The 11688-nt window shown below is 37.5% G+C and overlaps 1 non-coding gene across 1 annotated transcript; it reads left to right on the top strand.

The window, feature by feature from the left end:
- Positions 1-1254: 1254 nt before the first annotated feature.
- Positions 1255-1361, top strand: LOC127089137 (small nucleolar RNA R71). Its single transcript, XR_007790911.1, has one exon. It is a non-coding gene; the product is annotated as a small nucleolar RNA R71 (small nucleolar RNA).
- Positions 1362-11688: the final 10327 nt, after the last annotated feature.

The following is an 11688-nucleotide window of genomic DNA, read 5'->3' as shown; positions in this document are numbered from 1 at the left end:
CAAGGAATGGAGAAATTTCCAGGATCTTTATCTTTCTTTGCTAATTTGTCCTCGGAAATAGCATTACATTCCAAAGGCTTCGGATCGTCAAGTCTACGTTTGTTGGTAAGGATGTCTTTGAGAAACTTTGCATAAGAAGGTATTTAGGTGATGGCTTCTATGAAAGGGATTTCTACATGAAGTTTTTCTATAACTTTAATAAATTTTTGATACTGTTTATTGATCTGGGTTTGTTTGAGTCTTTGGGGATATGGTATAGGTGGTTTATATGGCGGGGGTGGTACGTAAGTTTTATCTTTAGGTACTTCTCCTTTTTCTCGACCTTCCTGGTTTTCAGATTCCTCTGATTCCTTTACTTTGTCCGGGGGTTTGGTACATTCCTTAGAAGCTTTGGGTTCACTCAATCTAGGATTTGGTGGCTCATCTTAAGCGTTCCCACTTCGTAGGGTAATGGCATTGGCTTGTCCTCTCGCATTTTGTTGAGGTTGTCCAGGGAATTATCCTCCAGGTGTAGTCTGAGGGGCTTGGTTTAAAGCTATCTGAGAGATCTGGGTTTCAAGCATCTTGGTATGAGTAACTATTTGGTCAACCTTGGTTCCTAACTGAGTAATCAATTCGTTAACATGAATGTTTTGGTTCATGAACTCCTTGTTTTGTTGGGTTTGAGCGGTGATAAAATTTTCCATAATTTTCTCAAGGCTCGGTTTTGGTGGTACATGTTGCATAGGTTGATTTGATCTTGGGGCTTGATAACTAGGTCTCGGAGGTGTATTATTTTGAATAGGGTTATTGTTTTTATAGGAGAAGTTCGGGTGATTCCTCCATTCAGGGTTATAGGTATTCGAATATGGGTTCCCTTGGGTGTAGTTTACTTGCTCATAGTGGGTTTTGTTTAATAGACTGTATTCTGCAGATTGGTGTCCTTTGGTTCCATATATCTCACAATCCGAAGAAACTGCGGCTACATTATTCGGGTTTATGCACATATGATCGACTTTAAGGGCTAATGCGTCCATTTTAGCTTGCATCATGTCTATAGAGCTTAGTTCATGCACTCCTCCTTGGGCTTCCTTCTTCTCAACTGTCGCTCGTTCGACTCCCCATGATTGATGGTTTTGAGCCATATCTTCGATGAGGGCACTAGCTTCAGGATAAGGTTTGTTCATCAGAGCACCGCCTGCGGCAGCATCGATGGTCATCTTTGTGTTATAATGAAGTCCATTATAGAAGGTTTGAATGATTAACCAATTTTCTAAACCATGATGTGGGCATGCTCGTAACAACTCTTTATATCTCTCCCAAGCTTCGAACAACGATTCTCCTTGGTTTTGGGTAAATCTAGTTGTATGGTTTCGAAGAACGGCGGTCTTACTCGGGGGAAAATATCTAGCAAGAAAAACTCTTCTAAGGTTATCCCAAGACGTAATGGAATTGGATGGAAGGGAATCTAACCATGATAGGGCTTTATCTCTGAGGGAAAAAGGAAATAATCTTAAACGTATTGCCTCAGGAGAAGCTCCATTGGTTTTAAAAGTATCTTCTAATTGAAGAAATATTTTTAAATGTTGGTTTGGGTTCTCGGTAGCGAGACCCGCGAATTGTATCTGTTGCACTAGTTGCAACAGGGATGGTTTAAGTTCAAAATTGTTAGCTGAGATGGTTAGGTTTACTATACTAGAACTAGGTTCTTCGTTTGATGGTTGAGCGAAATCTTTAAGAGGTCTTTGGTTTTGACCTTCGGAAATAGCTCTCTTAATTCTATGAAAGAATAAACGTGCGCGAGCATAACATTCAAGTTCCGCCAGAGGGTATACTAAGCTTAAACTTCCGGTGCTGCGAGTCCTTCGCATTGACCGGCGGGAAATAACCTAAGTTTAAACGATACAACAACAGGAAAATGAAATTTGACGAAATTGGTCCCCGGCAACGGCGCCAAAAACTTGATGCGGTGTTCGCAAGTATACGAACGCGTCAGAGTAATATAAAAGATTATCGAATCCACAAAGACCAAGTGTCAATCTATCGTTATCTGTCGTTATGGTGTTTATCAAAGGCAATCGAAATAAGTGTTTTTGTAGTGTGCAATGAAACGTAAAGTGTTGAAATAAAGATATAATTGATAAAGACAGGGTCGAATGTAATTCACGTAATCAATGGATAATCCAAGTACTTGCTAATAGAGCTACTTATGGGCAGTGTTTCCTATTTTGAAAAGAACTAATTTAACAGGTACTGTCGCTTTCGCGTATTCAAAACCGAGTTGTACTCCCTAATCAAACTCTCTTATTGTCACTTATAAAAAGGCGCGCATTGCGTTAGAGTAGTAAACATATTTTTAAGAAATATAGTATCTTGACTAAGTTGAAAAGTATTATAAACCTGGATTTCTTAACCAAAAGAGGTTCTCACGAACCAGACTCTAAACTTATAAACGCGTCCGAAAATAGTTTTAAAATCTCTTTTCTTTTTAATGTTAAAAACTCCTAATGAACTAAACAAAGCGCTTTCGCTGTTTTTGAAATAGTTAAAAACAATTAAGTTTAGATAGACGTTGGACGGCTTTCGATCTTACCCAACGGAATTGAAGTGCGGGAAAACTTAAGTTGAAAGTTAAAGTAGCCCTTAAGTGTTTCTACGAACAATTGTACGGATTATCGGTTCAATTACGATCCTTACATTCTAACCTTATAAATTTAGTTAGACATGGTAAAGTAAAAGTGCATTAATTTAAATAAAAGTAGTGCGAGTGCGGAAAGTAAATAATTTAAAGCGAGTGCGAGAAAATAAACAAAGTAAAGCGAGTGCGAGGAAATAAACAAAGTAAAGCGAGTGCAAGAAAATAAATAAAGTAAAGCGAGTGCGAGCAAATAAACGACAGTAAAGCGAGTGCGGGAAATAAATGAAAGTAAAGCGAGTGCGAGGAAATAAATAATTTAAAGCTAGTGCGAGGAAATAAATAAAGTAAAGCGAGTGCGAGGAAATAAATAAAGTAAAGCGAGTGCGGAAAATAAATAAGATAAAGACAAGTAATAAAAACCTGCTCCAATCGGAGGGTTGCGTAAATTGCAATGCGGAAATGAAAATGGCGGCAGGATTAACTTCCTTCCAAAGTGCTCCAAACTCGATTACAGACTCTATCACAGACTTGATTACACAATTGTGGTAACACTCCAATGCGAAGTGATTACCACTATAAAATACTGAATATATGCCTAAGTGAAACAAATTTGCTTCTGAGTTTGCCTCTGTTCTAAGTTTGGATGATTGTAAAAGTGAATTCGCGTTTCTATTTATAAGCAAGTAAAAAGATGGAAATGACTTGGATGTCATTCAACTTGAAAATAGGAGGAAACCGTTTTTCCTCTTGTGGCGCCCGCCACAAGGCCAAAGTGAGGCGCCTTAGTGGATGTAGTGGAGAACGTGGGAGTTGAGGGAAGTTGAGCTTGGACACGTCATGGCTTGGTCTGTGGCGCCCGCCATTGGGTAGTCCATAAGAACAAAATGCTGAATTTTAGGGTTTTTGGCTCTTTTTCGCTCCTTTTCTCGATCGGGGCTCCGATTAAAGTAAAAACCTGTAAACAAAGAAAAACATAACAATAACACAACAAAATGATAATAAAACAACTAGAATGCATGTGAAATCGGAGTCGAAAATACGGTAAATTTCAGTGTGATCAGTACTCAGAAGCTCTCTTCTTAACCCAAGCAATGTAAGCTTCCAAAGCGATGCAATTTTTCGGTCCCAACTCCTTCCTTCCTTTCCTATGAATCTTGCGCCAAGCGCGGACCATCCTACCCTTCAAGCCTTGGGGATCTTTACCCTCCTGAAAGAACACACCCTCTAACAGAATGTTATTGGGTTTATCCTTTAGGGGGAACCCAAGCTGACGACGTGCCAAAACAGGGTTGTAGTTAATCCCACCACATGTACCAAGAAGAGGTGCATTGGAGAATTCACCACAAGAGTCAATAATCTGCACACCATCATACACACGGTTGTACCAAGAGATATCATCATTAGTGAGAGACATAAGTCTCGTGGACCACCGTAGGCATCCCTTGTTCTCCTTGAAGGCGACCGTCTGCGGTAAGTGAGAAATAAACCACTTATACAACAGAAGCAAACAGCACACAATGGCACCACCACCCTTTGCATTCCTCATATGCAAAGAAAAATAAGTGTCACCCAACAAAGTCGGAACGGGATTAAGAGTAGAGAAAATCCTAATAGCATTCACATCCACAAACTTGTCGATGTTGGGGAACAACACTAGCCCATAGATGAGAAGTACAAATATGGCTTCAAAGGCATCCTCACTCATGGCCTTCCCATACATGGTAGCTTGAGCAATGAGGAACTCAGAAGGGAGACCTTAAATTCCACCTTTGGTAGTCATATGAGCACCAATCAGAGATTCATCTATATGCAACATATCAGTTATCTCTTGAGAAGTAGGAACACTCTCTAAGCCACTGAACGACAACTGGTCTAGAATAGGTATACCTATAAGATAGGCATACTCCTCAAGCGTAGGCAAAAGTTGAAAATCCGAAAACGTGAAGCAACGGTACAATGGATCATAAAACTGCACCAATACACTCATCAATCCTTCATCCACCTGAGTAGTCAGAAGAGGAATAAGCTTCCCAAAACAAGCCTTGAAACCCAAGGGAGCTAATACATAGGATGTCAAATTCCTTAGCTCTTTCAAATCTGGTTGTCTGAAGCTGTACTTCTTTGTATTCCTTCTTTGTCTTCCCATGTCTGAAAATTTTGCAAATAGACCTCTTAAGTTCCTTGAAAATTTTCTTATTACTTTGATGATATGGATGCAAATGGGTGCATGAATGCATGAATGCAGCAATCACACTCAAGGATCAAGTAAAGCACACCAAACAAAGGTCATGGGATGGATCATATTATCCTTAATATCAATCATCCATTTTGGTGGATTATGGTTTGCACCTTATCAACACCCAAGTTCCATTGATATTAAGGATACATGAACGGATCAACCATGAATCAAGGGTTTGTTGCAAGTCACGAGCATGGAGTCTTGGTTAAGAACCATCCAAAGGGAGTGTACTAGGGTTTAACCTGCCAAACATGTTCTATAAGAGGTTCCCATAGTCATAATCCCATCTTTCGGATATCATCGGAGAAACGACTACTCGTTTTCAAAAAATATTCTCAAGAGAGACTCTTATGAGTGTAGTGTCGCGTAACAATCGTATCAAATCTTACACTTGAACGACTTTCGCACTACATCCTAAGAATAGGCCAAGATGGGCTTGGTAAACTAAGGTCCTTGGCTTCTAAGGTCTATATTGGAAAGAGTAATGTATAACCACAACTTACTTGTGTGACATTATTGATCCCAACATGACCTCCACCAAGTGAATGGACTTGCAAGTCAACTTGCTAAGGAATAACTCCACACAAGTCAACAAGATTATGCCATTCTCCTATCCTAAGTGCACTCGAGTTCGGGTATAGAACTCATCTCACAAAGATCACCAAGCATACAAGGAATTAATATTCAAGCAAATCAATCATTACATACAATACAGTAATCCCAAATTGCACAAAAATATGTCACAAAACAATATACAATACAATACAACACAATATGAAAAGTAGGCAAAACCCACTAGGCACAGGGTCCCCAGCAGAGTCGCCACTTTTCTGTAGCGGGGTATTCGTTACCTTTAGAGATATTGACTAAATCCAAGGTAAATCATACAAGTCGAGTCGCCACCGCACTTCTATTTATCCAAAGGAATTGTTAGAAAGCGAACAAAAACCTAACAGTTTTATCGAATCAAAAACTAGTAAAAGAGTCTGAGATCTGGGTAAGGGGGTTGGTTATGCAATGGGAAGGTGTTAGGCACCCAAAACATCCTAGGTACTCCTAGGGAGCCCTTTTCATACTTGTTGTAAAGGTTGGTATTTTTTTTTTTTTGTGAAAATTTATTTGTGCAAACATGATTGAAGAGGTGAGAAAAGAATATACAAGTTTATTTACATTTTGTGTTTGGATGGATGAACCAATTACCTACGTACCATCTTAAAAAAGATTAGGATCAAAACCTCGTAGTTTGGGGTAAAAATCTCAAAATAAGTTGATGAATTGGTTGGTCCAAAAGCCTTAAGGTCTTCTGTTATCCAAGGGAGAAAACTCAACCTAAAACCACAAATCCACCATGTGAGGATACCTTCAACATGCTAGTAAGGGGTTAACCCTATAATAAGCATGGAAGACTCATTGTCCATCACTAAGGATATAGGTGAGCATTATATCTACCTCAAGGATAACTCAAACCTAACAGCTAAAGGTTATAAAAAAATTGATTAAGAAAGTGGCCATTGAAACCACAAAAGATACTTGGATGGGTTATATTTACCAATGAAAAGTATTTGCAAAATGGTCAAAGTTGACTTAGAAGTTCAATTCAAAATAAGTGTTATGGAAAGGAAAGTTTGAAAATCAAAAGCATAAGGCTTAGGTTTCTAATGTTGAAAACAAATGTTAAATGTTTGCACAAAAGTTTTGGCTTGGGTTAGAGTGGAGAGAAGAAGAAGAAAGGCTAGAGTCCTAAGCATACAAAGAGGTAAGGGATAAAGAATAAGACCACGATGGAGTTCCTCTCTTGATATCATATTGATGATCCAAGTAGCTCCCATCCTTTGGAATAAGCAATCACACAATAGTGGCAAACTCAAGCAATCAACAATCAATGAATTCTTAGACAAGGCTCCTCAAGGTCTTGGATCCCTCTCTCTTAGATGCTCATGGTAATGGTTCCTCAATTTGGCTCAAGTGGGAATCCCTAGCACAAAGAAACACACACATCAAAAGGTTCTATTTACAAATCAAAGAATGGACAAGAGGGAGTTTAGAATATGGTCCTTCCAATGTTCATCTTCAAGTTTTAAGCATTCTAAAGGCATGAGGCCTAGTTGCTCTTTGACATTTATAGCACTCTAAAGGCATGAGGCCTAGTTGCTCTTTGACTCCATTTTGCATAGGGAATCTCCTAAAGTCTAAGTCATTTTTGTCCAATTCTTTGCATTGTGGTCAACAACAATCAAACAAAACACAAGCACAATAGTATATACACAATTATGTGCTCAAGTGAGCAAAAGGCAAATTGTATTAACATAAACATGTGCTCAAGTAAGCAAAAGAAAAAAGCAAATGGATAATATGTGCAAGAATAGTAAATTGCATAAAAGTAAAGAGCAAAAAGTAAATGTTAATGGTTAATGGTTAATGTTAGTAGTTAGTGTGCCATAAGACAAATTTAGCGCTATGTTAAGCAATCGTAATTGGACTTATGTAGAAGTCACAACTATCTGAGGCCGGTCAATAATAATGTAGGCAAACAACACAAGTTAGAAGTCTTGATTAGTGAACCAAGTTCCAACAACTTGCCATGCCAAAAGAAAAAGAGAATTGATCTTGTATTGGTTTAAGTCTTTTGCATGATTTAGGAAGCAACCTATCCTTAATGCAAAGCCATTCACTTGATCATTTGATCAAGATGAATTAGATTTGAATCAAGGAAGATTAAACCTCCCTAATCAATGCTAACTTATCAACCTTCAACTCATTGATCAAAAAGAAGAAAGAAGAAGAAGAAGAAGATGAATAATGGAAAATGGAAAAGGAAAGAATAAAGTGCATTAAAATGAAATAAAATGTACCAATCAACAAGTGTTGACCAATGACATTGAGGATCATGGTCAAACAATCAAAAACAGAAGTGAGATGAAGATTGGAAGTCAAGAAATTAATAAAAATATTTTTGGCATTTTTAATATTCAAAATAAAATTGAATTAAAATAATAAAGGAAGGTCAAACTTCAAAATCACTTCAAATCAACCTTGAAAAGTCCAAGTGATTTATCCCAAGTTCAACAAGGTCAAACAAAGTTTGACAAAAAATTTCAGCATTTTTAAAAGTCAGAAACTATTTTTAATCAATTAAAATGAATAAAAATAACCTAATTGAACTAAAATATCAAATAAATCTCAAATCAATTAGAAAATTGATGAGAATATTTTTCATAGATCCGTCATCATTCAAATAAGTTAGGAAAATATTTTGGTATTTTTTGAATATTGAAAACTATTTAAAATGAATTAAAAATAACCAGAAAAGAGAAAATTCACAAAAAATATCAAATGACAAAATAAAAAATATTAAAAATCATTTTTAGAAACTAGAATTTAAATGGAGAAGAATGCAATTGGTCCCATATTTTTGGGAATTAAAATGAAGAAGTTATGAATTTTTGAAAATAATGGAAATAAAAGAAATTAAATCAGAAAATAGAAAAAGAGAAAAAACCAGGAGCGTCTGATCAAGCCTCATTAATTGACGTGGCTGATCAGACGTTCCACATGCGCACGCTCATGGTAGGCTTCAGTCAACGCGTAACACAACGAATTATTAAAAGTCATAACACGCAATGGCCAAGATTAGATTTGGGAAGCTTGATCCAAAGGCTGAAACTCATCCACGTGGCGACGGTGGTGGAAACCACCGTCTTCTCCGGTGAACATCACAGTTTCCGGCCAGAATTGCAGGTTTTCAAAACTTAATTAAAATACACGATCCATACGTCTTTGGAAAGATGGGGTGATGTACATCACCCCTATACCATTGGTTTCTCCTCTAGATCCTCATAGAGAGAGAAATTAGAGAGAGAAAATCATGGTGTTCATACTGAACTTCATGGATTTCAACAATTGAGCACTCAAAACAATTGCCTCTATGAAGAGGACTTTAGACAACACAATAGCCAGGCAAATGGATCAAAGACTAATGAGTTTCGAAGAAAAAACCAGTTGAAGAACAACCTTGGTTTGTGAAGATCTGAGCTTTTTTCCCTGCTTCCTTTGGCAAAACAGAAGTACAATGGACTAAAGGATGAAGGTCTAGGAACTTTAGATCCAATGATTCAACCAGATTTAGTTGAATTTTAGATCTGAGAAATTTGAAGAAAAGTGAAAAAGTTCCTTTGGTAATGGTTATGGATTCAGTTGTGCAGCATCTCAGGCGCCATTAGGTTGATTTTGGAAGTGAGCAAGCATGTTTATTTATAGTGGAAGCTGATGCAAGGAGGTGGAAAACTCGTGTGCATGGCATGAGGATATTCTTTGAATGGGCTTGCATGATCATGTAGAAGGCCCAAATCCAATGCCAAATGCAATATGAAGTATAATTGAGCTGAAATGGACGTGTAGTTGGCATTGCATAAGCTTGTGTAATGAGTTTTCACATGGTTTCCCAAAATGCACATAAACTTTCCCTTCTTCGAAAATACCTCTTACCAAAATGAAACATGGCCTTGTGGGTAATGGTTGGAAAGGTTTTGACATAAGGAACAAATGTTATGTTGGACCCAAACTCATTTGGAGTGTGGAAATTAGTGAATTTTGAGTTTAAAGTGTAAGGTGCAAAACATGCAAAGGTGAGGTTTCCAAATTTGGCCAATGTTCAAGCCCCTTTGTTTTGATGATGCAAGCCCCAAATGAAGAAATTTCCAACATCAACGCTGTAGATCTTCTCAAGAAAATCACAACGGACTTAAATTTTGCATCATTTGGATTTTTTATGAAAGAGTTATGGGCACTTGAAGTTGGACTTTTTTGCCTTTCAATGCATTTGGTCCAAAGTGACCTATAATGTTTTGCATTATCACATGTATTTCCTTTGGGATTTTGAGATTTTGTTCAACATAACATTTGAAGTAGACATCTTAAAATTTCCAATTCATTTTATCCCACCTCAAAATCATAAAAAATGAATGAGTTATTTCCTTGGGAAGTTGACCCAAAATTAGGGTTTCAATCAAAATGACCTATAATGTCTTGGAATGGATGATGACCTTCCAAGCTTCCAATCACTTTTTGATGAACATGAAAGTTGTTCATATTGTCTTTAAGAACATTGTTTCTTTTGGAATCATCTCCATTTGATCAACACATAAAAAGTTAGGTCTCAGTGCATTTCAAAATAGTCAGATGAATTGACTAATCAACTTCTCAAGTCCACAACTCATATCTTGATGAATTGATGATTGAGGACACTCAAATGATTTCAAATATGCATGAAATGATTAATTAAATAACTTCCCTTGATTGTATTTGACCATGGGCTGAGGTTGCTTCATGAGCAAGGCATTGTATATGATTAGGTGAATTAGGTTTTCCTTGAGGGACAAACCTCAAACCCTTTTGCTTGCTTTGATCAAAATGATGAATTGAGATGCCAGGGAGGCATATTTGATGGATGAGAGCTTTGGGAACCATTACCATGCTTGCTTCCATCTTCTCTTGACCATATCTTTGCACCAATGTTTACCTAGAAGCTCTTGACCTTGTGATTGCTCAAGCTACAAACAAAAGATGTTAGTGACATATTTTTGTGCTTTTGGTTAGTAAATAACATGAGAAAAGCAAATGATATATAATTCAAGCATGCTTGGTGATCTCTAATCACTCACAAGAGGTCCCACCCAAAGGCAAAGGGAACCAAGATGCTTATGATCTTTGAGGCTTTGCAAATGCAATGCTATGATGCCATGAGGGATCTTAGGGACAAAATTGGGGTCTTACACAAGCCATTCAAAGAGCAGATTGAGTTAGTCAACTTGGGTTCCGAGGATGACGTGAAGGAAGTCAAGATTGGGTCTCGACCGTGTCCAGATGTTAAGAAAGGGTTAATTGATCTTCTCCGAGAGTATTCAGATGTATTTTCTTGGTCCTATCTAGACATGCCTGGTTTAGATTTTGAGATTGTGGAGCATAGATTGTCGTTGAAGCCAGAATGCCCGCCAGTCAAGTAGAAGTTAAGAAGAACTCATCCTGACATGACAGTGAAGATCAAAGAAGAAATGCAAAAGCAGATTGTCGCCGATTTCCTTGTTACCGCTGAATATCCGTAATGGGTGGCCAATATTGTACCTGTTCTGAAGAAGGATGGAAAAGTCCGTATGTGCGTTAATTATAGAGATTTGAACAAAGTTAGTCTGAAAGATGATTTTCCTCTGCCGTACATTGATACGTTGGTAGACAATACAGCTAAATTCAAAGTCTTTTCATTTTTGGACGAATTTTCCGAATATAATAAGATCAAGATGGCATCTGAAGATATGGAGAAGACCACATTCATTACACCCTGGGGAACATTCTGTTATAGAGTGATGCCTTTCAGTTTAAAGAATGTTGGTGCAACTTACCAAAGAGAATTGACTACTCTTTTTCGTGATATGATGCATAAAGAGATTGAAGTCTATGTTGATGATATGATTGCTAAATCTATTGATGAAGAGGAACATGTTAAGCATTTGTTGAAGTTATTCCAGCAATTGAGGAAGTATAAACTCCGCTTGAATCCCAATAAGTGTACTTTTGGTGTTCATTCTGGTAAGTTGTTGGGCTTTATTGTCAGTGAGAGGGGTATTGAAGTTGATCCTGCAAAGGTCAAAGAAATACAAGAGATGCATGCGCCCAAAACTGAGAAGCAAGTCATAGGTTTTCTCAGTCGCTTGAATTATATCTCAAGATTCATTTCACACATGACTGCCATATTTGTGCCTATATTCAAGCTTCTTCGGAAAGATAATTCTTGTGATTGGACTGAAGATTGCCAGAAAGCTTTTGATAGTATCAAAGA

This window comes from Lathyrus oleraceus, chromosome 5, assembly GCF_024323335.1.
Source record: "Lathyrus oleraceus cultivar Zhongwan6 chromosome 5, CAAS_Psat_ZW6_1.0, whole genome shotgun sequence".
In the NCBI taxonomy this organism is placed as follows: Eukaryota; Viridiplantae; Streptophyta; class Magnoliopsida; order Fabales; family Fabaceae; genus Lathyrus; species Lathyrus oleraceus.
This window is presented reverse-complemented; position numbering and strand designations above follow the sequence as displayed.